The 19,628-nt window shown below is 48.3% G+C and overlaps 1 protein-coding gene across 2 annotated transcripts in view; it reads right to left on the bottom strand.

The window, feature by feature from the left end:
• The window catches only part of SH3BP5L (SH3 binding domain protein 5 like), a 264,169-nt gene that overhangs the window by 17,383 nt on the left and 227,158 nt on the right, over positions 1-19,628 (bottom strand). The gene's annotated exons all lie outside the window — the stretch shown is intronic.

Here is a 19,628-nt window from a genome sequence, read left to right as displayed (position 1 = left end):
AGCGGGTTTGTGAAGGCTGTAAAAGAGGCTCAAGACGTTGCCAATTTAGCCTTACAAAACCCACAAATGCCTTCGACATCTGCAATTTCCGTGTCTCAGGAACCACCTAAAGTGATGGCGGATCCAGCCGAGAAGCCGGCTGTTATATATGACATCTTCAAGATCTCAACGGACACACATAAGTCGAACAAAACTGACGGACGTATAGTAAGTGGCCCTGGTAAGAAAACTAAACATTTACCATCAAGGAAAGCGAGGAGAGGAGCCATCAATTCACGAACATTTCTACGTAACATCAAAATCGTGAATGTTACGGTTAATGGAGTGCTATCAAAAAGTAAACCCTTGGAAAGAAAGCAGACGGCGCAAGTTTCCAAGGAGACAGCAACAGATTTGGAAGGTACATACACTTGCATCAGTGACGTCTCTGACGGGCTGATGAATGTATCAATTTACGAGGACGAAGAGCCGCGTAGCAATGCCATAATCCCACCGATCTCTCAGGTGCCCAGTCTGCCGGCACCGGCTATATCGGCTCATGAGGTGCCATCTGGAAACTCATCTGAGCATGGCACAACCAAGAATTTTGTCACTGGCCAGATGTGTACACCTAAAGTGGTGTCAGTAGCAGAAACTGTCCTAGACACAGATGCACAGAGACAATTTCAGTTAAGTGTGAATGAGGCGCAAACTAACAATTCCATTGGAACTGTATCTAGATCAACAGATGAGCTTGCAGTCCTACCGGACAAACGGCAAGCTGAAATTCAACAGGAAAGCAGCCATAAATTAGGAGAAATGCTAATGCCGAATCCTACTAAAAATTCAGAATACAATCAGACACAGAACACAAACCAAAACAACTATCATGAGTGCTATCACTGTGAAAAATTCTGACTCGAAGCAGAAAGAAGAAGGATTCTCAATATCGGCAGATATCAGAGCCGAGATTGAAAATTCCATACAAAAATATTTGGAATTACAACAATCAATCAAGAATCCATCTGAGAATCCTTTACCGAGTCGGAACCTTGCTGTTAATTCACAAATGACCTTAACAAGCCCGAACAACGAAGCAAGCATTTTTCCATCGGTGCAAATGCAAACTAACATCAAAACACAGTCTGTATTGTATGACCAAGAAGTGCAAAAATTACAATTAAATCACTTTCTGTCACTCAAAGAACAAACACACAACTTTCAACTCAAACAAATATCTACAAGAAATCAGTCATAACAGGAGATTTTGGATCAGACAGAGTTATTTGAAAACAACAAGAATAGCGATAGAAATTCTCTACAAATTGCAGAAAGAGAAAGCGCATTGCTCCCGACAAGTCAGCAATCAAAATCTGTTGAAATGGAACATCAAATTGCAAGGGGAATTGAAAACTATTTCAAACTTAATATGACTAAGCAAAGCTATCCAATCAAAGAAACAATTCAAGAAAACAAAGAACAATTAACAAATACCCAGCACAGATTTGCTAAACCACAGGAGCAAGATAAAAGAAAAACAAACAGTACAGAAGAAAAACAAACTAAGGCAAATAAAAACACTTTGACAAAAATGGAATACGCATCATAGGCTAATTTTAAAATGCCGTCCAGCGCCATATCCAGACTATGTCCTAAATCGCACAAGCATATTGGCAGTTTGCAAAGAAGTGGATTCGTTACAAGATATATCTTCCATTGACATTGCACAAGTTGAATTCTTCAAAGAGAATGACCATTCCATAGTGCAGGGGTCTCCAGCCTTTACGTTAGCTAGAGCTACTTGTAGTGGAGGCCAACAGTGGAGAGCTACCTGCGTGCAATATCGGGGTGGGGATATTTATAAACCTCTGAATTTTTACCAATATTTTTTTGGCCCAATTATTTCCTCTCTATAAACAGATGGAATAACATATGCCTTCACAATTATATTAAGAACTTCAAAAACCTCTTTGTTGCATTATTATTTATTAGTAGCTGTCTCAAAAAGACAGATATTTGTTGGACTACCACACAAATATCCTGTAATTTGTGTGCCCTTCCTTTGCGTTTTATGGAACAAGTTACTTACCTGTAACTGTTGTTCTCCAGCATGGGTCTGGCATGGATTCACATGCTCATGAATATTCCCCGTCGTCAGGCTGGGAATCCTCGGTAAAGAAAAAACCAGTATCAGTTTCGTTTCTGATCTGTCTTTCGTAGTAATAACCAATCACTGGTCTCTGCGTCATACTGACCACAGCCAATGACTGCCCTCTACCTAAGCACCGCCTCTGGCAGCCATCTTCAGATTTTTACCGCACGTTCATGTGTTGGGATCCTCGTGCTATTGCTCTCGAGCGTTAGTGCTATTTTTCGCGCTTTTTTCACAAAAAACTTCGATTCTTTCGGTCAAAGAGCCTCAAGCTCCACCGATCCTACATCCGATCAACGGGGACCCGTGTCGGATTCATCTGTGCCCCTCAAGGGTGAAGATTTCGTCGAGCTACACTTCGGAGGAATCCAGAAGCTTCTCAGGCCCGGTCTCGGAGATGGCCCAGGAGAAGGGAAGCTCGACGCCCGGAAAGCTGTTCAGGGTCTGCCCTGGATGCCAGCTGCAGAACGTCTTCAAGGAGGACGAACACTCTTTCTGCCTTTACTGCCTTCATGAGGACAAGACGCACGTGGAGAAGGACTGTGCGTTTTGCGGCAACATGTCGGAACGGACCATGAAGTACCGCCATCAACGTCTCGCCAACTGGCTGGAGGGTAAGAGCCCGTCTGGCGAGAAGAAGAAGAAATCCGAGCGGTCTTCTAAGACCTTTGAGGGCGCCCCGGCGACGGGGGCCCAACATAAGGCCAAGCACCGCGAGTCCGCTGGCACCGGGAGCGCCGAACGGTCGGGCTCTACGGGCGCCAGGCAGGGCGCACCCTCCCCGGCACCATCAACCACGAGCCAACGCTCTGGGTCGGGTAAGAGGAAGGCCGAGCACCCGGCGAAGCTCCTGGAGAGGCCCCGGTCGAGCTCTAAGGCAGAGGAGGAGCGTGGCAGTGCCCCCTCCCTCAAGGATAAGGCGGTGAGCGCACCTAAGGTGGTGAAGGCCTTGATCCATCCGACCAAGCCCTCTATCGAAACGGTCGCGGCGGCCCTGGCTCAGCCTGTGGTCGCTGCACCAGTGGTGGCGACCTCAGGGCCCAGAATCTCCCTGCCTCCTCGGAGGGAGTCTTCCTTTGTGCCCATCGATAGGACCCCCGTGAAACCCTCCGTGGGGAAGAAGAAGGGGGGGCAGGGCGTCGTCGGAGATTCGGCCTCAACCTCAGAAGAGGAGCTGATCGAGGTCTTAAGCCACGGCCTAGGCGTGGAAGAAGGCCAGCCCGTCGGAATGGACCCCGACGCAGGTGACGACGACATCGTCGAGGATACCGACGGGGCCCCTGCTCGCCCGTCGGATTCCCCTCTGCCAGCGCCGCAAGACAACTCGGCGGCCATTTTGTTGGCCATACAGTCCTTATGCTCCGAGATAAGGACGAGGCTACCGTTACCGACGGAGGAACCTCTCCCGTCGGGGGATCCAGAACCGGGACCTTCTGGTGTTCCCCCTACCAAGAAAAGAAGGATCCATCCACCACCTCCTTTTCAACCGTCGCGCCCCTTCCAGCCCTCCTCCCCGTCCACCCGAGGGGATGATACGGGGACTGACACGGCAGCGACGGGTACGGACGACGAGGCATACGACGAGGATTTTCCGTCGTCGCCTCCCACCAGGGCTTCTCCGCCCGACGAGATCGGATCTTTCCACTCCATGATCTCCAGGGCTTCCGAGCTTTTCCAACTCTGCCCTGAGGAGAAGAAAAAGGAAGGCTTCCTTTATCAGCGGCGCGAGGCCAAGAGGAAGACGGTCCTCTCAGTGCCTCTGTTGGACGACATTTGGGATGAGGGCCTTTCCCTCCTCAAGAACCCTTCCACGACGCCAGCTAGAAGAGACCGGTACGAGAAAAAGTACCGGGTCCCGGACACGGCCCCCCTGTGCCTCCGGGCGCAGCCTACCCCGGACTCCGTCGTCTCCGCGGCAGCCAGGAAGAAAGCGGGGGGGGGGGTGCGGCCTCCACATCGACTTCCCCGCCGGACGGCGAGGGAAAGAAATTGGATGCTATGGGACGTAGAGTCATCTCGTCGGCAGCGGCGACGATTAAAGCGGCCAACGCCTTGGCTATCGTGGCCCGCTATGACAGGGAGCTCTGGTACAAGATAGCTCCCCTGCTGGATTTTCTGCCGGACGACAAGAGGGCGGAGGCCCTTGAGATCCTGCAGGAAGGTGAGGTGGCCTCGGACCACGCCATCACCGTGGCGACGGACATCGCCGACACCGGGTTCCGCCAGCTGGGCAACGGCGTTTGCCTTCGACGTCGTGGATGGCTCAAAGCTACGGATTTCCGGCAGGACGTCCAGACCAGAGTCCTGGACATGCCCTTCGACGGGAACAACCTGTTTGGGAAGACAGTGGACGATTCCCTTCAGGCCATCAAGGCGGATACTGAGACGGCCCGGGCCCTTGGAGTCCTGCAACGACGGACGCCCTTTCGGAGCGGCGGAGGCAAGGGCGCCTCCAAAGGTTCCGGCGGCGGTTTCGCTTCCTACCGTCAAGCGGCCCGCTCGTCGTCGCAAGAGGCCTACAGAGGACGAGGCAAGTCTAGCGGACCCCGCCGTCGTCGCCAAGGAGGTCAAGGCGGCAAGGCCGCGCCCAAGCAGGATTGAACCGGCCGTGGGGTCGGGCCCCCACCGAAGCACCCCGGTGGGAGGCCGGCTGGCGGGCTTCGTCAGCGTGTGGGAGTCCATCTCCACCGACCGTTGGGTGCTGGACGCCCTGGCCCGGGGCCACGCGCTCGAGTTTCAAAGAAGGTGCCCGCGCGTCCCCCCCGTGGCCAGGAAAGAACTTCACGTCCCTCAACTTCTCCTGGAGGTAAAGGCGATGCTCAGAAAGGGCGCCATCGAACTCGTCCCAAAGAGGCTTCGGGGCTCCGGAGTCTACTCGAGATACTTCCTCGTGAAGAAGAAGACGGGAGGATGGCGCCCCATCCTGGACCTGCGACGTCTGAACAAGTTCATCAAGGCGCAGAAGTTCCGGATGGTCACCCTCCAGCACGTCCTGGGTCAGCTGGAGGAAGGAGACTTCCTATCGTCGTTGGATTTGGAGGATGCCTACTTCCACATTCCCATCCTAAAGGGGCACCGCAAATTCCTCAGATTCGTGGTCCAAGGGCGTCATTACCAGTTCAAAGCCCTTCCCTTCGGACTACGGTCGGCACCCAGGGTATTCACCAAGTGCCTCGCACCGGTGGCGGCGCAGCTGCGCCGCGAGGGGATTCACGTCTACCCCTACCTGGACGACTGGCTCATCCGCGCCAAGACGAGGGAGCTCGCCGTGGTCCACACGGCAAGGACCGTCCAACTCCTCACGGACCTGGGATTCTCCGTGAACTACGCCAAATCCCACCTGGTGCCCGCGCAAGTCGCACTGTTTCTGGGAGCCAGGCTCGACACAGTGTCCCTTCTGGCCTCCCCGTCGGAGGAGAGGACCAGGACCATCTTGGGCAAGGTGCAACGGATGTTGGTGGCCGACGCGGCCAAAGTGAGGTCCATCAAGTCCCTTCTCGGGATGATGTCTTCCTGCATCTACCCCATTCCCATGTGCAGGCTCCGGATGCGCCCGTTGCAAGAATTCCTGGATGCGCGCTGGATCCAGACGACGGGCAGCTTCGAGGAAAGGATCAAGCTCGACGAGAGTTTCCGACGAGCGATACGGTGGTGGGGCACCCGCGCGCATTTGACGGCGGGCATGGACTTCCAGACCCCAGCCCACCAGGAGACCGTGACCACGGATGCCTCCCTGGAAGGGTGGGGAGCGCACACCGAAAATCTGCACGCAAGGGGACTCTGGCTCCCGACGGAGAAGTCCCTGCATATCAACGTCCTGGAGCTCCGTGCAGTGTTTTGGGCCCTCAGGTCCTTCCTTCCGTCCCTCAAGGGCAAGGTGGTGAGGATCTTCACCGACAACACCACCACCATGTTTTACATCAGGAAACAGGGCGGAACCAGGTCCCCAGCGCTGTCCAAGGAGGCGCAGGACCTGTGGCATTGGGCCGTTGCCCAAGGGATTTTTCTGGTGCCGTTTCATCTGGCAGGGATAAAAAACACCATCGCCGACTCACTCAGCAGGGAGCTGCGCTCGTGCCACGAGTGGGAACTACGGCAGGATCTGGTGGATCGCCTCTTCCGACGGTGGGGCACACCCCAGATCGACCTGTTCGCGACGGCGACGAACACCAAGTGCCGGAGGTTCGCCAGCAGGTTTCCCCAGACGAGGAGCATGGGCGATGCTTTCTCGTTCCCCTGGGAGGGCCTGTTCCTCTACGCGTTCCCTCCCTTGCCTCTGCTAATCCGGCTCGTCAACCAGCTCAAGAGGTCACGGTGCAGGATGATCCTCGTCGCACCTGCGTGGCCGAGGCAGATATGGTTCCCGGACCTTCTGGACTTGTCAGCGTCCCCGCCGATCAAGCTGCCGGCGGACGCGGATCTACTCTCCAGGGAAGGAGGCGCCATCCTCCACCACGACCCGAAGTCGCTGAACTTGCAGGCCTGGCTCCTGCAGCGCTAGAGTTTGGAGGATACGACATACCGGCCGATTGCAGAGAGGTTCTTGCAAAGGCCAGGGCGTCCTCGACTCTTAAATGCTACGGACACAAATGGAAGAGGTTCTCTGTCTGGTGCCACGCACAGAAGATTAACCCTCTACGGATTACGGCCCCCCAAGTACTGCCGTACCTGCTGACGCTGGCCAAAGCTGGTCTGGCACACGCGTCCATCAAGATTCATCTTGCTGCGATCTCCCGATACACCAGAACCGCGGGGCGGACGTCCTTGTGGTCTCATCGTCTGGTGAAAGAGTTCATGAAGGGACTGTTCAGATCGTTCCCGCCGGTGAAGGCTCCGGCCCCGGCGTGGGAGCTCAACGTGGTGCTGACCAAGCTCATGGGACCTCCGTTCGAGCCTCTGCACTCGGCCCCGTTGAAGTTTCTATCGTGGAAAACAGCTTTTCTTGTGGCCATCACCTCCGCACGACGAGTGGGAGAGATCCAGGCCCTTTCCTGCAAGGCCCCGTACTTGACTTTCCACGACACGAGGGTAGTGCTCAGGACGCACCCCTCCTTCATGCCCAAGGTACCGTCGGACTTCCATCTCAACGAACCCTTGGTGTTACCTGTGTTCTTCCCGTCGCCTTCATCGCCGGCTGAGAGGACTTTGCACTCGCTGGATGTAGCTAGAGCGCTGAAGTTCTACGTGGACCGCACGAAGGGTTTTCGGAAGACGTCACAACTCTTTGTGAACTTTGGACCTGTCAATCAGGGGAAGGCTCTCTCGAAGGCTTCCATTTCCAGATGGCTCTCCGGCTGTATCATGTACTGTCATCGGTTGGCAAACCGACCGCTGCCTGGCCGTCCGAGAGCCCATTCCACCAGAGCGATCGCAGCTACCACAGCGTTCCTTTCTGGTGTGCCCCTGCTGGACATATGCAGGGCTGCTACGTGGAGGTCGACGCACACCTTCACAAAGTTCTACTGCGTCGATCGGGATTCCAGGGAGGAGTCCAGGGTCGGCCAAGCAGTGCTGCGCAACCTGTTCGCCTGAGGTGAGCCTGGTGAGGAGGTAAGATGCTTAATGTTGAGTTTGATGTAATGCTTAATGTTGAGCCTTTGCCACCTCCCGTGGTTGTGCATGTGTGTACTGCTATGTATTCTTTATTCATGAGCATGTGAATCCATGCCAGACCCCATGCTGGAGAAGGAACAAGTTACTTACCTGTAACTGTTGTTCTCCAGCATGGGTCTGGCATGGATTCACATGCGAACCCTCCCGCCTACCCCTCTGCGGCTCTTCACTTGGTCATACTGCCACTTCACGTGCTTCCAAATCTGAAGATGGCTGCCAGAGGCGGTGCTTAGGTAGAGGGCAGTCATTGGCTGTGGTCAGTATGACGCAGAGACCAGTGATTGATTATTACTACGAAAGACAGATCAGAAACGAAACTGATACTGGTTTTTTCTTTACCGAGGATTCCCAGCCTGACGACGGGGAATATTCATGAGCATGTGAATCCATGCCAGACCCCATGCTGGAGAAGCAGGCTTTCTACATGCTAGGCACACTATTGTTTTCCAAATGTGCATTTCACACTCCCATAAAAAAAACAAAAGTAATTTCCAAATTGTAAAAATGCTGCTTGCGTTCACTAGTTTTCTTTTAAATGTTTTTTTTGTCAGACACCACACATACTCTGTTATTTGTGTGTCTCTCTGTGTTGTAGCACAGGTTATATTTATAAAGATGTTATATGCTTGTCAAACTGGTTAATCACAAATAAATGCTTCTGTTGTGCTGACAGCAGTTTTTAGGAAATGAAACTGTGGGTTCATAGGTGCCAACTTTTGATTTTCACTACAGGGGCAGAAATATCCCCACCTCCATCCTGAATATAAGCAAGCAAGCAACCAGCCCAACCCATACCCTGGCCAAACACATTTTATAGCACTCTTTCTATGATTCCAGTGTTATGCAGACGACACTCAGCTCATTTTCAGGCTACCCTCAGCCACATCTTCTCCCTCCCTCATCTCTGACTGCCACCCAGGAGTGGTGTGCCGCCAATGATCTCTGCCTTAATGCCAGCAAGACCAAGATTCTCCTCATTAGAACACCTGCTCCCTCCTTTCCTGTCACTCTCTGGCCGGCCTCCCTTGGCCCTCCTCCTGCTCCCACCTGTGAGGCTAAAAACCTCAGGGTCATCTTCGACTCCACACTCCCCTTCTCTCCTCACATCTCTGACATCTCTAAGAAGTCACACTACAAGCTGCACCTTCTCAGAGACATTCTTCCTTTCCTCTCCTTCCCCCAGAAGCTCACTGTCTCCAGAGCTCTGGTTCTCTCTAGGCTGGACTATTGCAACAGCCTCTTTCTAAATCTGCCTGCTTCTACTCTCCGCCCTCTGCAACTCATCCAGAACAGGACTGCAAGATTTGTCCTTGGCCTCAAGCCCAGGGATCTCTCCAGGACTGAAATCTCTGCACTGGCTCCCAGTGGTTGCGAGGATTAAGTTCACAACCCTCTGTATGGTCCACAAGGCCTCCTGGGGCCTGGGCCCTCAATACCTTCAGCTCTCTCTTCCAAAATATCTTCCTTCTCAAGCTCTTCTCTCATCCGCCTCCAACTCCCTCAGGGTCAGTCGCTTCTCCAAGCAACAAGTTGGTGGTAGATCTCTTTCCTCGGCTGGGGCCTCCCTCTGGAACAGCCTCCCTGTCTCCCAGAAACTTAAGAAGAATCATCTCTGGTTCCGGAAGCACCTCAAAACCTTTCTCTTTGCTTCTGCCTTTTCTCCTCTTCTCCCCTGCTGACTTCCTGGCCGATACTGAAACTGCACTGGTCACCTACACTGGTCACCTGGCAACCCCCCCTGCTCTCAAGCCCAGCCCCTCCTCCCCTCAGTCACACACCTGCACTGCCTTCCTGGCAACCCCCCGCACTTAGGGACTATTCTGTACCCCAAAAGTTCCACCACTAGCACTTGACACCTGATGTCTGCACTACCCTTGCACTTGCCACCAGCTGGCCGGACGCTATTGATTGTTATTTATTATCCCATGTACTGCACTATCCCCTTCCCCTCGCCCCCGCACTTTCCTCCTTCCCCCTTCCCATGCACGATCTGAATGACACCCGGCCTAGTAGGATCATTGTCTGTCTTCTCTCTTTTCCCCCCTGCCTTGCCTCGTCGCACCTTGAAACACTTATGATATGATATGGTACCGCATTTAGTTTTGCATATATAACATCTCAGCATCGGTCTGTCAACCTGCTGAGCTACCCTGGTAAGCTTCTACTGTACAGCATGTCTATGGTCCGCTTAATGTACTAAAAGTGGGTGTACCTGTGTCATGGAAGTGATTTAAAGTGGAAATGTACAGTGTGGAGTTTGGAAAGAAGCCACATGAAAGAATTTGCACCATTTTTTAAATATTATTTTGAACATTTCCAGAAGAGCAGCAGTGCTACTGTGATATTTTCATTGCATGGTCACAATGATTCTGATCCTGTCCCAACCCCTCTGACATCTCTGGCAAACAAGAGCAGCTTGCTTAAGCAAGACCGTGTCGGGAGCGCACAAGGCCAACTCTGGTACTGCAGGCGGCCTGCAGAAGCAGAATGTGATATTGACATCTGTCAGGGAATTTACAAGCAGCTCCATGAGGCACAGCAGTCAAGCTCCCCGCCTGCAATTGGGACGTCCAGGGTTCGGATCCTAGTTAAGGAAAATAACTGCAAAAACGCAGCATTGAAATATCTAACTTAAAAAAGTGTTTCTTTTTCAGTATTTCCAGCGCAGGCGACTGAAGAGGCTCAGGCGAGCTACTAGTCGCCCGCGATCGACTGTTTGGCGACCCCTGCCATAGTGAGACTCTGGATACAATCTAATCTAACCAGAAATGCCTTATGGCAAGCCCGAATGGAAATATTTGCACTGGGATTTGTTCTGGACAGAGATCCTACGTGTATGGACGCAGAGGGAAACATCGCGATGGAAAAGAAAGCCAATTACCTGGAAAAACAAACATTCGGAAATAATGTCACTCATTCGCATATTGAAGAAAGGGAATTGATGAACAGATCATAACCAAGCAGAGAACAAAGTTCCATATCCCTAATCAGCTGGAACACCTGTGGTCATATTAATTTATTGGGTCCCAGTGTAGAAGTTCTTGCCCCCACATGACATCATAATGTTACAAGAAACATGGTTAACCAGCAGCCCAACCTGGGAAGACCACACCTTTCTGCTTAATCCAGCAAAGTCTGGTAGATGCGGAAGACCTTCCTCTGGCCTAATGTTAATCACTAAGAATCACAGGAGTTGGCGCCTTTCTCCTTGGCTAACTCCGAATCCATACTTGCAGCTTGTTAGGTTGGAATATCTGGAAGGCACAATGGCCATTTTAAACGTCTATAGAAATCCTAAAGGCATACCGGATGACGTCTTCTTTCTAGATCTAAAACTATTATTGAACACCATAATGGAGTCTGCGGAGATCACGACGGTGATAATGGCAGGTGACATAAATTTACAACTTAAACCAACTCATAACCTAACATTTTATTTAATTTGCTTAAGATGGAAGAGACTAGTAAAAGATCACAGTCTAGTCATGTGCAATGGTTCAATGTTGGGGGACATTACTCCCAACACAACGTGGGGAAGAGGAACAGTAGCCTCAATAATTGATTATGTGTACCTTAACCCTGAGACATTCAACAAAGCCATAAGCTTCGCCGTTCTTCCGCAGACACATAGTGACCATAAAGTCTTAAATCTAAAATGGATTTTGGTGGGTTCGACTACCCAGAGAAATAGTGAACCTTACGAACATCAACTAACAGCAAACAACGCTAGAACGAGATTAAAATGGAATGGGCAGAACCTATCTGAATTTGAAAAAAACAAACAAAAAAATAAAAAAATAATAAAATCGAGCTAAGCATGCAAGACAGTCAAATGTCCTCTACTGACTACACATCATTTCTTCATCTCTACACTAAGATATAAGGATCACAAGTTAGAATACTTCAAACCGAGACATGAATTTGATGCTCTTGTTCAAGCGAAAAAAACAGCCTTAAGAAAAAATAAGAGACTAATTTTGAGCTCAAACTGCTCAGATAAGCTTCAGAGAATAAAAAAACTCAATTGCCAATATAAAAACTGGCTTAGTGCCTATCGAATTAACATGTTTCAAAAAGATGGAGTCCATGCTGAGAAGTAGTCTCAATAAAGACATGAGACAGACATGGGCATTGATTAATGCCAGTACCAATACCACTAAAAAAAAAAACATCCAAATCAATGGGGTGAGCGAACTAGACTGGACATCATACTTTAGCAATATCTACAAGAAGGACAAGTCTGAGTCCAGTCAAGCTCAAACTGAATACTCCAACTATGAAGGACTCAACATTGAAGAAGTAGACGTTTTGTACTTTATAAATAAACTATCAAACTAACGGGCTCCGGGTCCGGACGGCATGAGCAACCTTACGTTCAGACAAAATCCAGCACAATGGGCAAAGATCTTAACTCTCATCTTTAGTCAGGTTATAAAAACAAACAAAATACTGGTAACGTGGAAATCGGCGATTATTATCCCGATTTTCAAAAAAGGAGACAGAAAGTTACCCAAAAATTATACACCGATCTCTTTGCTAGATGCCTCAGACAAGCTCTTCGAGATTTATTCCCAGAGACGTCAATCAATGGACATTACAATCGGGAACAAAGATCCACTACAAACTGGATTTGTAGCTGGAATGGGAACTTGTGTCAACCTATTTACTTTAACATCAGTTATCGAGCATCATAAAACAATTAAACAGCCGCTATATATCATATATATAGACCTACGGGCTGCGTTTGACTGTCTCTCGTGAATTGCTAATAAAAAATTGCCAAGGTTGCCCTAAATATATCATGCATCCAATTGAAGATCTGCATACAGATAGCAGCGTAAAGATTAGATTAACAAATGATAGTAAATTATCACATGCAATCAGGGCATTTAGAGGGCTGAGACAGGGCTGTACGCGCGCGTCAGCGTTGTTCAATTTTTTCATATCTGATGTGGGAGAGACCTTTAACAACATTTGCACGGATCCACCAAAATTTGCATATAAAAGCATACCTTTCTTAATGTATGCAGACGATTTGGTCATATTTTCAAAAACTCCTATGGGCCTACAGAAAGCAATGGACGCAGTCATCACATATACGAATGCTAATCATCTAAGCATTAATCGTGAAAAAACAAAAGTCATGATCTTTAATGTCCCTAGAAAAACACCCAAAAAACCATACAAGTGGAACCTTACAGGGGAGAGTCTCCAAGTAGTGAATCACTACACATACCTAGGAGCTCAAATACTGCCAACTAATCAAACTGCCGTGTTTAAACAACAACAATAAGAGAGGGTAACAACATTCATTCAACAAACCAAGATCATCTTAAGAAAATATGGAAAGTTTACCCTAGTCCCTGCCTTAACATTCTACAACCAAAAAGTAACACCTAAATTGTTGTATTCATCAGAAAGCCAACCCATAATAAAGGAGGACTTTTGGAATAGTCTGGAAGCAAAATATATTGGAGGGAAGTACTTCATCTACCCACATCAACCCCATTACCCATTATTAGATACAAGTTGGGACTGATATGTCTCAACATGAGATATATATGGCTAGTAATAGCATTATTTAGAAAATGCCTACTAGCTTGGAATTCATCTACGGTTTTGGGAACGCTGGCCGCTTATATTCTTACATCCAAAGACTGTTTCATACATAAATGGCGAAACTTAGTCATCAACGCCTTGGCGACAATAGATGCCTCATTGGCAATTCTGCTCCAGAATCCCATGCAGATAAAGACAAGGATTTTTGCAATGGATTGGGACAAAACAAGAGTCAGATGCTCCAATTACTGTGATTATGATTCTTCAATGATCACAGTAAAAAGACATTCCTATCCAGAACGATATTTGATCAGGTCACCATCCATAAAGCATCGAAACGACTTTCTTCGATTTCGTTTGAATTTATGGCCAACAAGACAGGTGATGTCTCGGCGAAAGCTTATTAATACTGAACAAAAATACTGCAGATATTGTAAACAACAAGATAAAATAGAAACTTTGAGACACTTACTTACCGAGTGCGAGACACGCCTAAACCATCGAGTGAAATAATTCAAACAGCTGACAGAACCATTTGGTGTTTCCACACCTGACTCATTGTGGCGAACTATTTACTCCGGTATTTCCACTGTGGTTTCAATAAGAACAATTGCATTTTTGAATGAGTTAAAATTACATGAACTTGACTCTGTAGTATCCTTATAACTTTAACAAGCAGTAACAAAACACAATGGGCCTCATTACAAATCGCCCGGTATGGAAACAACGGTGGCGGTAAACCCGCCGCCACCGTTGTTTCCAATGCCGGGCGATCACAACTCCTGCAGGCGGGAGGTGATGTTCCCGCCAGGTCTGACCTGGCAGGTTTAACACCGCCCGCCTGCAGGCGGACGAGGAAACACCGGCAGCATTACGAGATGCTGCCGGTGTTTCCATGATCCCCATTGAGTCCCATAGGACTCAATGGGAATGGGGATTAACACCATTCCGCCTCCGTGATTCCTGGAAAACCGGGGTTGTAATGCCCCGGTAATTCCGGGAATCACGGAGGCGGAATGGTAATACGAGTCCGGCGGTAACCAGGCGGTTTTACCGCCACGGTTACCGCCGGACTCGTAATGAGGCCCAATGTGTCAAATGGTAAATTCTAATTGGTAGGGGACGTGTTCATTTGTAAAGTGTAAAAGTGATATGTATAAATTTGTATCAAATTTGTAAATTGTTTTTAATATTGAAAAGTTGATTAATATCAGCTATAACAAAACAAAAAAAATATTAAAAAAAGAAGATCTCTTGAAGGACTTCCAGAGCTAGCTCCCACTCTTGGGAGACTGTGCTCTGCCTGCTCAGAGCGTCCACCGCTGTGTTCTCCTCGCCTTCTAGCTGAACTGCTGATAGGGAGATTCTTGCTTGAATTTCCCAGGACCAGACCAACAACCGCGGACTGTCAGATCGTTGGTGTGGACTCCCACTCCATGAGTGAGGCATCTGTAACTACTGTTATCTCCGGCCAGGGTTGCCAAAAAGATTCTCTCTTCAGAATGTTGTCCTCGCAGGGCCACCACAGGAGATCCGGCACAACTCTGCTTGGAACATCAAGAAGGTATGACATCTTGCCTGAGAATTGAGACCACTGAGTCCTGAGAGCTCATTGGAGGGATCTCATTCTCAACAAGCATCTGGCACGAGGAAAATGCAGGATGCCATGAGGCCAAGCAACCTTAGAAAGTTGAAGGCCGGAAGACGCTGGGCAATCTGAAATTTTGTAACCATCTGCAGAATGTGTTGAGCCCTGACCTCGGGAGGCGAGGCTTTCCCCGAGGCTGCATCCAGGACTGTTCCGATGAACTGGAGTCTTTGTGATGGTATCATGTGGGACTTCTTGCAATTGAGGGAGAAGTCCAGTCTGTAGAGAGAGTGGCAGGTGATTCTGAGATGTTCCATGGCTTGTTGGGGAGAACATGCCCTGATCAGCCAATCGTAGGTAGGGGTAGACATGAATCCCCATCTCCTGAGACTCGCTGCCACAACCGCCAATTAACTTGGTAAAAACTCTCAGGGTGGAGGTCAGCCCGAGGGGCAGAATTCGAAACTGATAATGAGAACCGCCAACTGCGAACCTCAGGAACCTTCTGTGCTTGTGATGAATGGGCACATGAATGTAAGCATCCTGAAGTTCCAAAGACACCATCCAATCCTGAAGCTGGAGGGCCTGAAGGATCTGAGAAAGGTTAACCATCTTGAACTTGTCCTTCCTGAGGAACTTATTCAAGTATCTGAAGTCTAAGATGGGTCTCAATCCCCCGTCCTTTTGGGGACTAGAAAGTATGGGGAATACCACCCTGTATTCCATTATGCTACAGGTACTGGTTCTATAGCACCTTTCTCTAGCAGGGTGAACATTTCCTGCACAAGGAACAGATCTGGAGTTTTCAGCAAGTGGTTCCACGGTGGATGATTCGGAGGTCTTTTTATGAATGGGAGACAGTAACCCTGGGCTACTGTTTCTGATGCCTGAACATCTGAAGTAATGCCTCGCCATTCTTGCAGATGATGAGTTAGTCTGCCTCCCACTGTGGTCTAGTGGATTAAGACCTCAGAGATTATGAGGCGGCTGGAACAGTGGCTGATGGTAAAGCAACCACTGTTTGGCAGACTTAGTATCTATGCCTCATCCACCACAAGGGCACCCTCTTTGGCCTCCAACATGCCTGTCCTCTCAGTCTACCAACTGAGGAATCGAAGCGAAAGGACTTACTCCTTCAAGAAGATCCACTGGGGCAAGATTGTTATGCCTGTCTGATTGTGGCGCTAAGTGATTTTGCTGCTGCCTTGGAGATCTGCAGCTTCTCCAGATTTTCGTCAGCTTTGCTCCCAAAGAGGGGAGAGCCATCAAAGGGCATGTTGATTAGTCTGGATGGCACGTTCGGTGCAAATCCCGACTTTCTCAACCAGGCAAATCTGCGTAGTACGGTACTACTCATCATGGATCTGCTAATGCTGTAGAGGAGCAGATGAATGCCTCTACAGGAAATCACGCCCCCAACCTCATATGTTGGAAGTCAGAGACTGTGCCATGCTTGACACCTACAGTTGTGACCATACAACATCGAATATTCGAAAGGAGATACCCTTTGAGAAAACCCTATCAAATGTATCCCTGAAGAGACGACAATCTGAGGGAGGAACTCCCTGATGGAATATGAAAAAGAGTAAAAGAGGAGCTTGTGTCATCACGAGAGACTAGCATGACGCCCCGAGGACTGAAGAGTATGTATGGATCTTATGGAAACTGATGAAGTTAAGAATCAAGTAAACCTTTATGTGTGAAAAGAAGATTGCAAGTGTGTGATACACTGCAGAAAATGCAAGTCGTTTAAAAACTGTACAGATGCTGTAACGCTGGCTATACGTAGTGAATAGATTGCAGGCGAAGACGCCATTGTATAGAAACTGGACATCAGTGTCATGAATTTTAGTAAGACAGGGCCCATGGAGGAGAAAGGTTTTGAGCTGTGTCGCAGAAAGAATTAGCTGAGATCGTGGCCACAAATGGCGAGGCTGTTTGGCCTGGTGTCAAAGCTGAAGCAGCCAAGACTGGTTATCTATTTTTGAAGACAGCAAACGTGAGAAGCCGAATCATCCCTTGTTAAGGTGCAAAGAAAGAACACCAAGCATGCCACGTTTTATTCATTTAAGACATTTAAATGCTGCAAAAGGGACGAAATAGTTGTCTCCTGTTACGTGAACCAACTATGGAAATAGAATTGAGCATGGAGTTCCAGAACTACGATAGTGCGTGCTCGCACTCCCATGTATTCCCACAGACAAGGATACTTTGCAAGGCCAAGTTCAAAGACAATCTTCATGGCAGAAGATGTGGGTGATGAGATGTTGGGCTAATTGGGTGGGGAGGTAAAAAGTCCACCTCCTGGCACCTGGGTATGAGCTTACATGCTGCTAATTGAACCAAATGATCCAGAAGGGCACGAGCGTGCCAACCAATTGTAGAGGGTGGTATAACAAAGGACCTTATAGTTTGAGAGCCAATGATATACCGTGTACTTAATAGTGTTGAAGATGACATGTTGTTAGAGGTGGGCATAAGTTGTCCACCTGACAGTAGATATCCAATCACAATTCCACCCCCTATAGCAAGTATACTTAGATGTTCCCCTTGAACCTATCACAACCCCTCGTAGGTTTTTCACATTTGCCACGTAGTATGACATCACCCATGATGAATTGTTAGTATATAAATGTGTTTTTATGTTAAATGTATTGAGAGCTTGTGCGAATGTCCGTTGATATCCATTGTATCTCACTGTTTTAGACAATTGATAATAAAAAACAGTAAGCTTTGCCATCTTCCTGAGTTAGTTCGATTATTTGGAGTCAAGAGTTATTCTGCATCCGATCTATTGTATGCACGTTACCCAAATGGCTCTAAGCTCACATGGTAGCAAAGCGGATGGTTTAAAGACCCAAACTAGTTTTTCTCCAGAGTTTCAGACGTTCATGCATCCTCGCCATTAGCCGAAGATCGCAGGGTTTCCTGTGGAGAGCGGCCAAATAGAAATACACTTGCAAGAAGAACTGAGACGTTGGGCAGGCCCCACTTTGACAAAATCCCTGCCTGGTTTCCACGGGCGCTCTGCGGACGGAAGGCCAAGTAGTCAGATTGAAGAAGGAGTTGATAACGAAGGACTCGAGTCGATTAACAAACGAGTAGACTAAGGGGAATGGCAAACAAAGGGGATGGGGTTGTGATCATTTTTGAGTAATGGGAAATATTGAGTGAAGAAGAGATAAGCGCCTAGAGTCCTAACTCAAGGGAGTTCAGAAGGAGATGTTTCAAACTCCAATGGGAGTAGAGTGAAAAATATAATGCATGAACAGGTTTACTTAAGGTGACTTCTCAAACTCTGTACAGGGTATAAGAAAAGGCGAGAGAGAGAAAAAGGTGATCACAGTGTTTATTGTGTAAAGTCGACTAGTCTGCCTGGGTTGTTTATTGAGTAAAAATATTGAAGAGCGATAAAAGTTGTGAAGTCATTGAAAAAGGTTGAGGAGCTATAATGACTACCTAGTGAAGTGGTTGGTACCAATCCAAAAGGTAGATCTAACTAATTGAGAAATTAGAGGCTTGAGCAGCGATTGATGGTGCACGCTCATATTTGTCGTTTTAAAAAAGGCATTGAAAAAAGTGGAGATTTAAGCAAAAGTATAAAAGTCATTTCATAAGCCTGGTAAATATTGACAGTCAATTGAGACTTATCATGGGAGACACTCCTCTGATGCACTTATGCAAGACACTGCCAAAGCACATGCCCAAGCTCAAACAGTATAGTGCGGAATGGGGGAAAGGCACGGCAAATAAGATGTTCATGCCGTGGCCAGAAGGGGGATCACTGTCAAAAGTAGTATTGCAACACATGACCACATACTTGCATGCTGCGTACATGGGGAAGAAATCAGAGAAAAGGTTAGCAATTCTAGAGCTCTGGAAAATGTACCAGGAAGAGAGGGAAGATCGTCACCTGAGGAGTGGATGCTTAGTCAGCGTAAGGAGGAAGGTGTTGAGCCCTCAGTTCCCCTTACCTCACACGAAGTAAAAGGCGCTGATACAGAAGAAATAGGGTTGTACGCTTTAAAGGAGGTAAAAGCAGCAACGGGGTACAGTAATCCGATATACAAACCTCCAGCTTATAGCAGTGATGATAGTCCAGAGGAGAATAAGAGAAAAGAAGAGATTTGTAAAGTCATACAACATAAGGAAGAAAAGAGTGGTCGAATCTGTCAGCAGAAAGAGATTAAGAGATGGAAAGGAGAGAAGGATAAAGCTGACGAGATAGCGCTCGTGCAGAACAAATGGATGGGAGGACAGATATTACTTAAAATAGATGGGAAAAGCATTGAGGAAGTTAGGCAAAGAGAAGACAAGGACGAACAAGATAGAAGAGACAATGAACGAGAGAAGACATTGAAATAAAACAAGCACAACAGAAAGTAGGGAGCGACGAGACAGATGTATTAGGAGGAGCAACAGAAAAAAAGAAGAACGGGCAGAAGAACAAAGAAAGTATGACAATAGACAGAGCGATAGAAGATAGGGATAGAAGAGAAAGGAAGAGAGAAGAGGAGGAAGCGCAGAAATTAAGGGACAAAAGAATACAGAGACAAAGGGAAGAAGAGGAAAGAAGGGAAGGAGTAAGGAGAGAAGAACGAAGGCAAGAGAAATACAGAATTAGAGGGGCTGCGAGAAAGCAAAGTGAACAAGATGAAGAAATAGAACGAAGAAGGAGACAGCGTGGTCTTGATACAAGTCTTAGTTGTAGGGAACCAGCAGGGCCAAGCCCAGAGA

Source organism: Ambystoma mexicanum, chromosome 13 (genome assembly GCF_040938575.1).
Source record: "Ambystoma mexicanum isolate Mex_15411 chromosome 13, UKY_AmexF1_1, whole genome shotgun sequence".
Taxonomy (NCBI): Eukaryota; Metazoa; Chordata; class Amphibia; order Caudata; family Ambystomatidae; genus Ambystoma; species Ambystoma mexicanum.
This window is presented reverse-complemented; position numbering and strand designations above follow the sequence as displayed.